Below are 14,656 nucleotides of genomic sequence, written 5' to 3'. Positions count from 1 at the left end.
GTGCATTTGTTACACTAAAAGATGAGTTTCCCTCCGATGGTAAACATCTGGTGAAATACTTTGGAGACTGTTATATTCTAGGTAAACAATTTAAATTTTCTACCACAAGTGCTATGTCGGCTCATTTTCTATTACTGTTTCAAGTTACATTTTGGAATGTATCCATACATTTCAACCTCTTAAAGCAAGAAATCTGGACAAAGCTATTAATAATGGCAAGACAAAGGCCCAAACATAGGGACAATTTTTAAATATTGCCCTTACAATCTTAGAAAGTCAATAGAATAACAGCATGAATTTTCTGAAGGGTATGAAGCCTGAAACTCAAATGTCTGTCAGTATATTCTGACTTGTATCCTCAATGATTTGCCAGGAAACCACAATTTTATGACAAACAGACCAAAAATCTGGACATTCTGCAACAATCTGGACAGTTGAGAGGTATGAATGTATTTGCTTTAAATAAGTTGACTTTGCCCAGGATTCAGAACAGTGTAGAAATGTTGCTCAGCATAAAAGGTGCCTTTTGGGATTTACAGCTGCTGATCTGACTTCTGTTATGCATTTTATTGTTAGAGATCAGAATAGGGTTGAAGAGCATAGCACTAGGATAATGTCTTTGTTGTCCAATGCTGCCCAAGAAGGGCTGGCTTCAGCAAAGGACAGAACAGTTAGATACAATATTAGAGAACCAGGCAGAGCATAGTATTTTTGACTTCCTGAAAGCAATTTCTGTGGTAATGCACATGTACTGTTAGCGTACCATTATAATGTTGGGGAGTTTTCTTTTAAAAGTATATGGTTTAATTAACTATTGCAGTTTTACTTTATTCATAGGGAAGATGTTTTGGAATACTTGGCAGTTGTTTAGTGTATCTATTTTGACTTGGGCATTCTTGTCTTGCTATCACTATTTGGAAAGCATTTGGTACACTACAGCTGTGGGGAATGATTGCTGCATTTATAATATTTCATGGGAATGTTACAGTGGTTCACATATGCACATGTTTCCCAAGACAACCAAGTGCTTCCACCAACATCATGACTATGAATATACTTTCAATATTATGTAAGTTGACCATATCAGTGGTCAGTCTTCTATAGTTCTGGGTTGATAGTGATAATTACAAGCCCCTGCTTACACTTATCAATTCATAGCTACGCTTAAAAAGGCCTTTATGGTCATTAGCCTATAAACACCTATGAACCTATTATGTGCTCATTGTTGTACAGTCCGATCTTGTTGTAGTTCAATATAACCACATAGATCCCTTTCATCAGTAAAGCAACATGACACAAAAAAAATCAACTGTGAACAGAAATCATCTGTACGTACCCCCCCCCCAAAAAAAAACAAATCAAAATTTAAGTATTTAGATAATATCCCTGAAATATGTTATCACAATGTCGTGAATGAGATAGAAACCCCTACAATCCATACTATCCAAAGGTTGCGCAATATCCTTTTGCTTTTTCCTTGACAAAGGAGAGCACAGGGGATAATTCAAATTACTCACATACACATCTCACAATCTAACATCTCAGAAACCTCAAAACTAGAAGTAGCCAGTAGTGGGGCACACAGATTCAGCTCCATAAAAAGATGACTCCAAGCTACAATCAATAAAAGAATGTTATCTATCCCATCTCCCCAGTTTGCAATCTCAGCATTAGCACTGATATCATAAATAAGAGCGTCTACGTATTTATGAGATATTCTTCATTCTGGCAAGTAGGCAGATGCAGGGCACTTTTCGGTCACTACCTGGGCCTTGAAGCAGTCTCAAAAAAGTTGACATAACATTACTATAGAAAATGATAACAAGTTATACCAGAGTTCTGCAAACACCAAAAAAACCCCATCAAAACGACATAAAAAAAGAAAAACATTGTCTGCACTCACCTTACCATAGCCTGTTGTGCTGCTGATGTGAGAAAAAAATAAAACATGTACAAATGTATATATCCTGCAACGAAACTATATTGCATCCTGAATATTTAACCAATCCACAACTGATGTCAATCTCTATTTTGCTTTTAAACCATTAACATTTAAATACAAAACCTTAACTATAATTATTGTGCCATTTGCCTTAATTTTGTTTCCACTTCCAGTTCTTCCTCTCATCATCAAACAAGGAAACACTTCCATTGTACTTATCTATAGAATTAACTCTCTCACCTTCCCCAGAAACATCTCCATCATTAGAAAACACCACAGAGATGTTTTCCCCTGTATACATCAAGACAGAAAAGGAATTAAGGTGTTGTTCTAGGCAGCTGAAGGTGATGGGGACATAACTGTGTCATATGCTAGGCCCAGTCACCAGCTGGTAATCTTGAAGAATTCTGCTGACAAACAATGTTATACACCAAGTCCAGGGGACAAACATGTCCTTGCTGCAACAGTACACTGTTGGGACAATTCCTGTTCATTCCATCCATCACCATCCAAATTCTGTTCACAAGCCAAAAGATCCATCAATTCAGCCAACAAGGAGTCAGAAATTGTGGTTTGTAAATTAGGACAATCAGACATTTCAAAGTGTCAGTTTTCAAGCCAGCTTCATTGAAAACATGTTCCTTACTTTCTATTGCACTTCCATTTACTTAGGCATTAGCTTTGGAAAGAATGAATGTGGATGCTGCCAGCTCTGGCTTTGTGGAATTCCTCATTCACAGCTGTGAAGCACTGCCCAGTACCCCCTCTAACAAAGAAGGGGAATTTCATTGGTGTCATTACCAATAACTGCGGTGGTGGTGCTGCGGTAGCATTGTCACCTCACAGTAAGACGTTGTCCTGTTCTATTCTCAGCTAAAGCGTCTTCTGTGTGGAGACATGTGTGAATGGGCTTACCTTCGTTGAAGGTTGTGTGTCAGGGCTGGCAACTCGGCACGTAAAAATCTACTGCCAATCATTAGCGGACCGGAGTTCTGCTGTGGCGACCCCTAACCGGGAAAAGCCGAAAGACACAACAACATTACCAACTGATTACTTCTGAAAATAACCTACTCGCCTGCTGCAATTAACATGATTATAGATAGATAGATAGATAGATAGATAGATAGATAGATAGATAGATAGATAGATAGACAGATAGATAGACAGACAGAATAATTAAGTGTATGCTTGATTGCTCCAGAGTTGTAAGAACTGCACATCTGATCTGATGTCACTACATGTTTTGATAAGAAGAAGGTGTGACATTGAATACCTATCAGTTCTGAGATGAGAAGCATATCTGAAAGGCATTGCAACTGGCTGTTTTGAAAAAAAAAGTGCATCCATTTCTACCAGTTAAATGGATTTCTTGGTAGTATTCTATGGTTAATTTTGAAACATATGAGAGGAGAGAGCCCTTGTAGAGCTCTACATGAGCAAATGAGGTGAAACCACTATGAAGGAAGAAAGAGGGGTAACAAAGAAGCACAACACTGTCCTGGTATTGCTTACTGTCGGGGGCAGCATGAATGAATCCTAAAATACAGGCTGTGCTTACTTTGCTGTGGTATTGCATAAGGTCATGTATTCTGCTTGCTTTTGGTTAGCACATTTAATACTTAATACTTGACCTACTTTCATGTTTCTGTTTGTACCTGCAAGATCAGTACAATGTGGAAAGAGAAAAAGGATTTCTTCTTTGTGTAAAACTGTATCTGTAGCTGTATAACTACCATCAGATGCTCAATTATTGCAGCACATTTCTCTTAGGATTTATCATCACTGTTAGAGATGTACAAAATCTGCAGGTAATGCTGCAGCAAAAGATAACAACCAATCCCTTCTCAATCTGCCCCCCCCCCCAATCCCCACTACTGAGGTGCATACTAATTTTCTTCATCTGGAATGGATACACAGTGCTGTATTACTTAAAATTGTATATGCATAAAACGGCAAGAGAGACTAGATCATAATTCGTCATTCCTCATTACACTTTCTCTTGTGGATAGTATAATAGTTAACTGAAAGGTCATCCCAAATAATCCCTATAAACAATACTGTCCCTCATTCTCAGCTGCTCAAATATTCATCTCCATATTGTTTAATTACTTTATAATGCTGAAGGAAGTGTGATATGAGGAAGGCTGTTTACTGTTTACTGTTGAATAATTACAGCATGCATAGGAAGCACTGCAGAAAACAGGGTCCTCTGTATACCTTTTAGTATTTCCCTTTCTACAGGCAATCAAAAATAAATCCAGGATCTCTTGATGTAATTTCATTGAAACTGGCTCAGCTGCAGAACTAAGATACCAAAAATTATTGCCAAATGAAGTACAAACATGTATTTTTCTGTATGCCCTGGACTCCTGCAAAATCTCCCATCCTTCTCTGAATAATGACCTTAGAGACCACCACCGCTATGATAATATGGCAAGTCTGTGCTATAGCAGGCTATGAGTGAAGAGGCTTGTCAGGGTGGGATTCAATAAGCTCTACTTTGAAATCCTGTCTAGCTACTAAAAAAAGCATATTCTCCATAGTCTGTTATGCTGTAATGAGTAAGCAGTAAACTATTTCCATTAAATGCAATAAAAGGTTGAATCTCAACAGCTTTAAGTCTTGAAAAGAAAATCCTAACTTTTCTGCTTCCTAACTGTAGGATTTGCACATTAACCCGACAGGGAACTTCTTTTCCATGTTTGCAAGGTCACTACTTTTGGTATTAGTGACCATGTGGTTGTTCTGACTGTGCATGACAAAGCATGAGTGGGTACTTATGAATAACCACAAACTCAAGGATGCAAATGGGTATAAAAATGAAGGCTGAGTACTCTCCAGCCCTAATTTTAAGGCTCTCTCATTGTTGTCATCGACAGACTATGTTTTCTTGCACTAATTAAAAAATGTATTCTTTTATTTAAAAAAATAATATGTAAGTATTAGACTTTAAGCTTCACAATACCAGCAGTAAGGGTTATTATTAAAATAATGCACAGCAAAATAGTTTCAATATAAATTCTCTGTAGTGCAGTGTAATAATTCTGTCTTTTCAGCTGTTTTAGTTTGTGTTTTAAGATGGTTAAAACAAAAGGCAAAATGACTTTATACAAAGTAAAATATGTTAGATTTAGTTGACAAAACTAATGAACCATATCTTGTCAAAAATACTAGATGCAGTTATTTATTTAGCATCAAGTCTTTTATTCTCTTTTGAAAAAGAGTGACATACTCAAAACAAATAGTATAATGCAAACCTAATAAAATATTGTTAGGAAAATGCAACCTTCTGTACAGAGTAATACCCGAATAAAAGTGTTAATGCACTTAACACCATGAAAAAATACTTTCTAATATACATTACAGAAAAAGTCATATTAGCTAAAGTGAAAATCCTATCAGGAATAGTTAGTGCTGTGCCAGTTAATTATTTACAAACTGTAGTCTACAGAAAACTGTTAGCTTGTAAGAGAATATTAAGTACACTTAGACATAAATCTTAGATGTGGAAAAGAAAGGACGTTTGGAAACTTGAAAACTGGAAATCAAATCTAGCAGCTATTTTTTTTTTTTTTTTTTTTTTTTGAGGGGTGGGCAGATGCTACTGGATTTCCTTCCAGTTTTTAAAACTCCTCATTTTTGTCACCTGCAACAATCACTTAATCTGATATCTTTTTTGGGAATTCTAAGAGACTTTGTACTATGCCCAAAAATAACAGGAGGAATTTGAACTTGAGATGGCTTCAGAAAATCATTTTTCTTTTTAATGAAACATTAAGATCAGGTGCAGTTGTTAAAATATACAGTGAGAAGAACTGATGGGTACATTGGGAAGTTGAAAAGATAATTATAGTGCTTTATAGCAGCCTTATAAATGATCTGTAAGATTTAGATATGTCACCTTGTGCTACAACAGAAATGCAGATCCTTCTTACTGAAATGTTAATAAGATTACTTGGTTCATGTTTTACTTTTAGACATCATAAATCTCATTCAACTGCCCCAGGAACAAAGTCATAAAATAATGGGGACCAAGGGCCTAAGATCAAGGGAAATCTTTAAATTTTACCCCAATTCACTTAGAACATCACGTTATGCATTATTTATTTATGTATTGATATCTGATTACCATGAAAGTCTGACTGGGTAGAAGTCCATATCCACTGGAGGCCAAGGGAGAAAAGTTCCAAATTATTACAAAACATTTTAAGAACAACAACTTTCTAATCTTCAAAAATAAATCAAATACATATGCAGTTTAAAGAAGTATAACAAATTATGAATAATGTAAGAACATTGGTTAAGAGTCAATACAAGTTATATGACAATCATTTAATATTTATAGAAATTTTAGACAGTTTGTAGAAAAACTATAGGAAAGTTAGTCTAATGCAAACAGGAATTGCAATATAAAGTGAGGGAAAAACAGGCTATTGGTACATTTAGAGAGAAAGTCAGGGAAGAGAATTTGGTAGAAGTAAGGAAGTAAGTGAAGAAAGATGAGTAAGGAGGTATAAGGAATGAAAAGGTACTTGTTCACATTTAGGTAAACATAAAAAGAATGACTGTGATTCTTAGAGATTTACCAAACAAATATTATGACAGAAGGGCAAAATCAGGGATGTTCTTCAAACTGAAGAACAGTTGAAAGCTATGCGCACTGGCTTTGTGATACTTGGGAGTAAAGCCCTGTCTGTCACCCAGGTGATATGAGACTGGAGGAGCCAGCCACCGAGAATGAAGGTGATCATCTGATACTGGCTCACCCACCAACGTGAGGATGATAGGGAAGCTCAGAACACTGCACATCTGAAACTTAAGGGAAGATTGATATTGTAGCAGGTAGTGTACTGATTGTTAATGATCACCCAGCAAGCAGTGCGCACACTGTAATTGGGATTAAATGCTTGCATAGAAGCAACCATTGACCAAAAGGATCAGTAATGTTAAAAGTGCACTGCCCAGAATGGTGCTAGATAACTGGGGTTTAGCAAAAAAGAAGAAAAATATCTATCTGGCTGTCTAGGTAATAGATCCGAAATGAAATGCCCTGCACGTAGGTGCTGCACGGCTGAAAAGTACCACTTATGAAACAGCAATAGCCAGCAGTTGAAGTGTGAGGAGACATAAAATGATAAATTTTAGGTGAAAAACCTTGAAACTTTATTAGTCACAGACCGGTTTCGGCATATCCATGCCATCTTCAGTGGGATGTCCATTTATTCACACTGAAGAAGGCATGGATATGCTGAAACCGGTCTGTGACTAATAAAGTTTTAAGGTTTTTCACCTAAAATTTATCATTTTATATCTCCTCAGACTTCAACTGCTGGCTATTGCTGTGTCTAGGTAATAGCTCATCACTTGGCACAAGGTTTAAAGGGAGAGGTTAATAGCCAGCATGCAATGGGAGCAAAGAATGTAAAGAAAAAAAATAACAGAAATACCTCTTTCTGCATGCATAGTATTGCAAGATCATAATGATTACACAGAGAAATGTTGAACCCCAACAAATGAAAAGCAGTAATGCTTAAGACTACCAAAAAATATTTCAATTATACATCACATAAGTTCATAGGTAGTTACTAGACTTGCTCCAAGAGGCAATTGACAAGCATAGTCTAATTTTACACTTGCCCCAGGGCACTGACTGGTTAAGTGACCAGCTGTGCTTACAAATAGAATGCACATTTCCCTATAACAAAATGCAATATATAGATCAATGGAGACACAAAAAAGTATATATATATATATATATATATATATATATATATATATATATATATATAGTTACACTTCAAAAGATCGAACTGCTGAAATATCGAAGACCATATGGTCGAGACCATATGATTAATATTTCAAAAGATTGATCTTCTGAAATTGTAACAAAAATAAAAAAAAAAACAGTTAAAGAAGACAGTAATTCAGGGAGGCAAGCCACCTGCACCCCCTATGTGGGGGGAACCCCCCACACCCCCTTACTTAAATAAACCAACTCCGAGATCAGGCTACACTGTCAATATAGTGTGGAATGGGAGATTTTCCTATTCCCTGCTGTAGTGCGATCTCGTAGTTGGTATATTCAAGTAGGGGGGTGTGGGGGACACAGGGGGCTTGCCCCCCTGCATTACCGTCTTCTTTAACTGTTTTTTTTTTATTTTTGTTACAATTTCAGAAGACTGATCTTCTGAAATATCGATCATATGGTCTTGACCATATGGTCTTCGATATTTCAGCTGTTCGATCTTCTGAATTGTAACTATATATATATATATATATATATATATATATATATATATATATATATACACACACACACACACACACACACACACACACACACACACACAGGCACACACACACACATATATACATATACACATATATATATATATATATATATATATATATATATATATATATATATATATATAAATATATATATTCCCATATTAGGCTCATTGCAGCCTGATGGGTCAATGGCAATAATCTCTGCTACACAACTCAAGAGTCTGTTACGGATCGCTAACAGTGGTCTATGTAGAGATACAAGTTGCCTTTGAATAACTGGGCCTCCCTCTTCCAGTAATGTGATGGCTGTTTGTTTACTCTAAATATTCCTTTTATGTAGAGCCATGTAAATCACTACTGATCAGGACTGAATGAGATGAAAATGTATGGTTCTGTTTGTGTTTCATTGCATAATCATATAATTGCAGTAAAAATAAGCAAGTTATTATTATTTTTTATTTATTTCATTTGTTTACCGGGGAATGACCGTCTGGACCAGAAACCCATTTTCAGCGGTGACGCGGGGAGAAAAGCTCCAAACATACACTTGAGAAAAATTTAAAAAGCCAATAATATTAACAATATTACTAATGTTTGATAAGTCACAGTGTAAAAAAATATGTATACAGTTACAGAAGTGTTTGATGATTGATTTCCTAGGATTTAAGACCACTCTAGCTGCTAATAGGAGATGGCGGCCACAGTGGTGCAGTGGTTAGCATTGTCGCCTCACAGCAAGAGGTTCTCCGGTTTGATCCTTGGCTGGGGTGCCTTCTGTGTGGAGTTTGCATGTCCTCCATGTGGTCGCGTGAGTTTCCTCTGGGTGCTCCGGTTTCCTCCCACATCCCAAAGACATGCTGTAGTTGGATTGGACACTCTAAATTGGCCCCAGGTGTGTGTGCACGTGTGTGCCTTCTGTGGAAGGTTGGGCTCCGGGCTGGCAACTCGACACTGTAAAACTCCACTGCCAATCATGAGCAGACAGGTGATCCGCTGTGGCGACCCCTAACCGGGAAAAGCTGAAAGAAGAAGAAGAAGACTAGCTACTAATAGAAGAAGTATAATAAAACATTAGCCAAGTGGAAAAAATAAAACAGCAGACATGGGTTAGAGCTAGACAGGAAAGGAGTAGTTATAATAGAATAGATAGAGAGTAGGTAGACTTAGTCAGGAGTATGACAGGAGCATAGCCAATGATTTGCTAGATGTTCTTTTAGTAGGTGTCTGAACTGATGATAACTAAGGTTTTCTGCTATGGGCTGAGGAAGAATGTTCCAAAACTTAGCAATTTTATAGGAGTAGAGAGAGGTACCATGAGTGTTATGGGGTTGAATAACCTTTAACATTGGTTTGTTTGAGGACCTGAGTGATCTGTAATTTATATTGGGTAGAATTAGGTTAGTAAGTGCGGGGCCGTCATTGGGCTGGTGAATTATTTTGTGGACTATGGTCAGTTGATTGAGTGTTAAAAGGTTTGGGAGTTCTAGCCAGTTGAGTTTGGTGAGTGCTGAGCAGTGGTGGGTTCTGTATGGGTGACCCGTTGTGATCGTTGTAATTTTATTATAGCAGGATTCTAGACTATTCAGATCTGTTATTTGTAGATTACTAAATATTTGGGATCTGTAGAGGAGAGTGGAAAGCAGTTGTGAGTGGGCAGTGGAAAGATAATACTGCGTTTTCATGTTACAGGATCATAGGAAGTTATTAGGCTAATGGCCCTAGGGCCATTACTAGCCTAGCCAAATTCTACCATTATTTCCATGATCAGCACCTATTAACCATGTCTAAGAGGGACACAGATGGAGCCCCCAGGGTGAATTTCTGGTTACCCATCTAATCATCCAGACTGTGTTTGAAGAGGGCCAATGAGGTGCTCTTTTTGACATGAAGTGAGAGTCTGTTCCAAAGGTGTGGTAACCTCTGGGAGACAAATCTGTCTCTCCACCAGGTTCTATTAATATCATATACCAGCTTAAGGTCTTTAGAGAGGGCAACCCCGTGTACCATTTGACTTATGGATATGCAGCATTTCCAATAAAGCAGAGTCCAGGAAGAGATCACCTCTTATTAGTCTGTATGAAACAGAATAAAGGTGACAGTGATTTCAGATGATCTACTAGATCAGATGCTGAAGACCTTGAATTTCCCTTGTGAGGAACCTTTGTGGTCTCTCCAATTGCTGCAGGTGCTTTTAAAGGTACATACCAAAAGGGGAGTTGTACTCAAATTCTGGCCTAATGAGGGAAGGTTATAACTTCTTTTTTTTCTGGAGGCAATGCCCTTTCTTATGAGATGAGCAATATAGAATGCCCTTCTTACCACTGTGGATACATGGCTGTCAAAGGTAAGGTTGCTGTCAACCTGATTATGTTTTCAACATGAATGTGAATCAGGGAGCTTAGTACCAAAATGTTGGCAGGGCATCAAAAACTTCTGTGGCTGTGGTTATGTAAAGGTACTGCTGCCTTTTATTTTCTGTTTGTTTAAAATGTCTCATGAGTAAACTGATCATGTCTGCAGAACTGTGCTGTGTCATGAGATTAGTTAATGAAGGCTAGAACCTCTGCATAACTTGGCAATGAATTATAGTTGAAATATTAACATATGTTGTTCTACTATACACTTGGTGGAATTGCTTTTATGAAGTACTTTTATATTGTTTATGATAATATAGGCAGCAATTTTGCTTTGGCAATGATTTCTTCTTTCCAAATATCATCTGCTATAGTTTAATTTGCAATCTTTTGAGGATCAATGGGTTGTCATGAATCTATATGTCTTGCAGTCAGTCTTTCCTATGTGACCAAAATATTGGATAAAAAAGTTTGATGAGATCTGTTCAGTTCCTAAGCTAACAAAAACTAAATACTGAATATTTATAGAAATGGCCAATCTCACATATGCATGTCAGACATGTAGCAGACCCCCATTTTAAATTCTTTGGATTCTTGCTTCTAAGGTGTTTTGCTTACAATGTAGCTTATTTTCATTTCCACTAGAAGAGAATGAGATGCCTTATTAACAACTAGGCTCTTATATTCAACATCCGTACCTCATTTATTTGTTAGTGTTCCAGCCAGAATGCTCCATTACTTTTGTCTAGCATGGACTTCCTGCTACAGATTGATGTTGCCTTAAGTTTTCTGCCTTATTTGCCTCTGACAAAGGGACATATTGGCCAGACTATATAATGAAGTGACCTCTTGGTGCAAGTGCATGATAAGAAAGCACATTAATGGCAAAGCGCACCTAAGATATATTAGTGTCAGTGCATGTCAATGGGATGCATCAGTGCAGAATGCATCAGTATGAGTATTTGAAAAATTCGGCATCATTGCTATGTGCATGACAACAGGATGCCTCCCTTTAAAAGCATGACAAGAGGATGAATCAATGTGAGTGCATGATACAAGGGTATATCAGAGTGACTGAGTGAGTGATGGAGGAGATAAGGGATGGCATGTGCACATGATACAGGGGTGCATCAGTATCAGTAAGTGAGTGATAAAGGAATACATAGGTTCATAGGTGCTTACTAGGCAAAAGACGCTAAAGGACCTTTTGAAGCCTTGCTATGCTTCCCAGTGGTATTAGGCAGCATTTGATAATGTAAGTCTTTATGGGGAGTACATATACATATATTACATCAAAACTAGGTAGGGGGCTATGCCCCCCACCCCCAACTATATATATACTAACTCCACGATTGCACTCATTCTGTCTTTCGGCTTTTCCCAGTTAGGGGTCGCCACTGCGGAACTCCAGTCCGCTAATGATTGGCAGTAGATTTTCATGTGCTGGCTTGCCGGGCCTAACGCACAACCTTCAACGAAGGAACGCCCATTCACGCATGTTGGCACACAGAAGACGCTCTGAGAATCGAACCTGCAACGTCTAACTGTGAGGCGACAACGCTACCGCAGCACCACCACCAAAGATAACTCCACGATCATACTACAGTGGGGAAAAGGACATATATGTTTTATTTGCCCATTTGCCCAAAAGTACTTACATTCAGTGAAATGTTATTCAGTTAAATGAGTTTTCACTGATTTTGTGTAGCTATATATATATATATATATATATATATATATATATATATATATATATATATATATATCTATGTATAGAAAGAGAGAGAGCTTGGTTATATAACTTGCACACTAGTGGTCATGCATCTATAATCTCTGAGACACATACCTATCTCTCTAATGTCTTATTCATGTTATAGAAGATGTTTAAATTTCTGGAGCAAATATTTCTGCTAATATTTGTTCTGCAGATATGCACTAGGTCTCTCAGAGCTGGATCTGAGGGTGTTGTGTAGGCCAGACACAGACTGCCTCTCAGCAGTCTGTTGTTGACTGACTATAGCTAACTGAGTATAGCAAAAAGGCAGTCAGCATATGAAATGTTACTCTATCATATATTTTTTGTGAAGATCCTTTGTAGAATCTCCAGTTGTTGCATATGCCTGGTGAGGTACATACTCAATGACTGGTCTACTGAGAACTGAGTACAATGAAACAATGACATCCTTGGACCTAGATGCTATACCCTTGCTTATAAGTTGCACACCATAGAATCATCTCTTTAGTACAGTAGACATACGATAATCAAAGGTCAAGCCACTACTGTCCATAAGTGTTCTCAAATCTCTGACCACAGCATCCACACTCAGGAATGTACTATCAATGTAATAACTTCCCAGAATGGCTGTAGTACTGAAGGTTACTATTATACATTTTTTAGCATTGTGGCTTAAGTTGTTACTCTGGCACCAGTTATTAGTTTTTGTCAGGTCTTCTTGTGTTTGGGGGATTATATGGCTGTACCAATGCTGTAGTTGCCTGTGAACTTGGCCTGCCAGTGACCATTAACATTAGCCTTAAATTTAGAGAAAAGTCGATAACAAAAAGAAATGGTTCCAGCACCTAGGCCTGAGGGACTACACTAGAGACTGGCCTTTTTGTAGTGGTAGACTCTCCTATCCTGACCTACTGGGTCCTCTCTGTAACCCACCTGGCTATCCTGTGGGAGATGTACAGGTTTATACCCAATCAAATGAGCTTGTCTAAGATGCCCAAAGTGGGTATGGTGTCAAATGTCTTAGTCAGGTCAAAGTAGGTCATATGCACTATTTTGCCTTTGATCATTCTCAGAGAAGTCCATCAGGATGACCAAGCATGGCTTGCCCTTGACAAAACCAAACTGGGTTGGGTCCAGTGTACAAAGGTCTCCATTGTCATTATTTATCATATCCATTATAATGTTTTTCATGGCTTTATGAATGAAACTAGTCAGACTTATGGAGTAGCAGCTACCTGCGTCTATAAAACACCCACCCTTATACAAAGGGATAACAGTTGCAGTCCCCCGCTCATTCAGCATAAAGACTGTTTATAGGCTATGGCTAAATAAATGTTTGTAATAGGCCCAATAGTTCACATTTCATGCTATTTAGAAGGCATTCTTGGATATTAATGAGACCAAAAGATTTTTGGCCTCGGTGATAGTTGGAGGGGTTATGTTTGATGGTATTCCTTCAGAGGTGTCAGGGTAAAGTTGAAACTCAATTTATTGGCCAGTAGATTTGCAATATTCTCCAACTCAATATAGGTAGTTTCATTTACAATTAGTTTGGCACATTGTCGTATACTGGCTTTGAGATTGCAAGTACAGGTAAAGAATGCCTTATGACTGTCCTTAGCCTGGAAGGCTAATTTAGCCTCATAATTTGCTTTGGGGGACTTATCTAGTTTCCTGGGTTGCTTATTTAACTTGATGATGGAGTTCTTACCTTGCTGAGCATTGCACTTCCTAATTTTGACCATCATTTTCTTCCATTTATTATACAATCTGTTGATGTTGTGATAGCAGCATGGTGACTTGTTTTTTTTTTGTCCTTTGCTTGTTTTGGGTAAGCACTGCTGCCTCTATCTAACTAGATGCATGGTCATCAAGTTTTTTTTTTTTTTTTTGTGAATAGTTCTGCATAAGCAGCAGTCTTCCCTGGGTCTGGGGGCTGGGAGTGGGGGGGGGGGTATCAGTATAAAGTACAGGCGAAAGGAGGCAAATCATTAAATGTGGCTGATAAAGGGTTTCCTCAGTGTGAGAGAGTGATTGTTAAAGAAATGTATTAGTGTAAAGCACAGGAGAAAGGGGACACATCATTATGTGTGCCTAACAAAGGGGTGCATCAGTGTAATGTTGTACATGAGAAAGGAGAACATCATTATGAGTGCTTGGTAAAGTGTTTGTGTGGCCTGCTTGCTCTCAATATCGCTCATCTCTGGCTGCATTTAATTTTGATTTGAAGCTCTTCATTTAAGGTTTGAGCACTTCTATTTTGTATCTTATTCTAGTATTACATTTTTGTTGTAAGTTTTCTGTTCTGTTGTTTTAAGAGTTCTTGGCTAGGGT

This window comes from Protopterus annectens, chromosome 8.part0 (genome assembly GCF_019279795.1).
Source record: "Protopterus annectens isolate FY-2018-M chromosome 8.part0, PAN1.0, whole genome shotgun sequence".
Taxonomy (NCBI): domain Eukaryota; kingdom Metazoa; phylum Chordata; order Ceratodontiformes; family Protopteridae; genus Protopterus; species Protopterus annectens.
This window is presented reverse-complemented; position numbering follows the sequence as displayed.